The sequence below is a fragment of the Echinops telfairi genome, unplaced genomic scaffold (assembly GCF_000313985.2).
Source record: "Echinops telfairi isolate 266 unplaced genomic scaffold, ASM31398v2 ScPeMD7_7406;HRSCAF=8444, whole genome shotgun sequence".
Taxonomy (NCBI): domain Eukaryota; kingdom Metazoa; phylum Chordata; class Mammalia; order Afrosoricida; family Tenrecidae; genus Echinops; species Echinops telfairi.
The window spans coordinates 1,774,423-1,775,594 of NW_022111306.1; positions in this window are offsets into that span (position 1 = coordinate 1,774,423).

Genomic DNA, 1,172 nt, shown 5'->3' on the forward strand with positions numbered 1-1,172 from the left:
ATACTCCATAGGGGTTCTTAGGCTCCTCCTGTGTGTGGAGTGTAAATACTCCATAGGGGTTCTTAGGCTCCACCTGTGTGGAGTGTACATACTCCATATGGGTTCTTAGGCTCCTCTTGTGTGTAGAGTGTAACTACTCCATAGGGGTTCTTAGGCTCCTCCTGTGTGTAGAGTGTAAATACTCCATACGGTTCTTAGGCTCCTCCTGTGTGGAGAGTGGAACTGCTCCATAGGGGTTCTTAGGCTCCTCCTGTGTGGAGAGTGTAACTGCTCCATAGGGGTTCTTAGGCTCCTCCTGTGTGGAGAGTGTAACTGCTCCATAGGGGTTCTTAGGCTCCACCTGTGTGTAGAGTGTAAATACTCCATAGGGTTCTTAGGCTCCTCCTGTGTGGAGAGTGTAACTGCTCCATAGGGGTTCTTAGGCTATGGCCTTCTTCAGAAGCAGATCACCAGACCTTCCTTCTGGGGTAGGTTTGAACCACCAACCTTCTAGTTAGTAGTCCAGTGCTTAACCATTTGTGCCTCCCATGGACAAATGAAAGAATGTTAGGCAACTCTTTAGAGAACTAATTCTTATTCACCTTTATATTCCACCTTATATTCCACCTAGTTCAGTTTCTTAAATACCATTCGTACTGTGTAATTATTTAGTCAATGTATAGTTGAAGAAAGGAGAATGTGCTGTTCTTGTGTGCCATCAAGTTGATTTTTTTTTAAATTATTTTAATACATATTTTATATGCCATCAAGTTGATTTTTAAGTCATTTCATTGGGGGCTCTTTTACAGCACTTACAACATTCCGTACATCAGTTATATCAAGCATACTTATGTTGCCATCATCATTTTCTAAACATTTCCTTTCTATTTGAGCCCTTGGTGTCAGCTCCCTCTCACTCTCATGAACCCTTGATAAATTATAACTTATTATTATTTTTATAATCTTTCACAGACACCTGTCTCCCTTTACCATGTTTTTGTTATTCATTCTCCTGGAGGGGTGGGGGTGGGGGGAATATGCATCCATCATTTCCATCTGCTCCTCCCCACCTTTCAGGTTGACTTTGGACTCCCTAATGACACAGTAGAACCACAGCGAGGGGTTTCATAGGCTGAATTATCTAAAGCAGCAGTATCCAGGTTCTTTCCTGCCATAGAGCAGCTGGGTGGGTT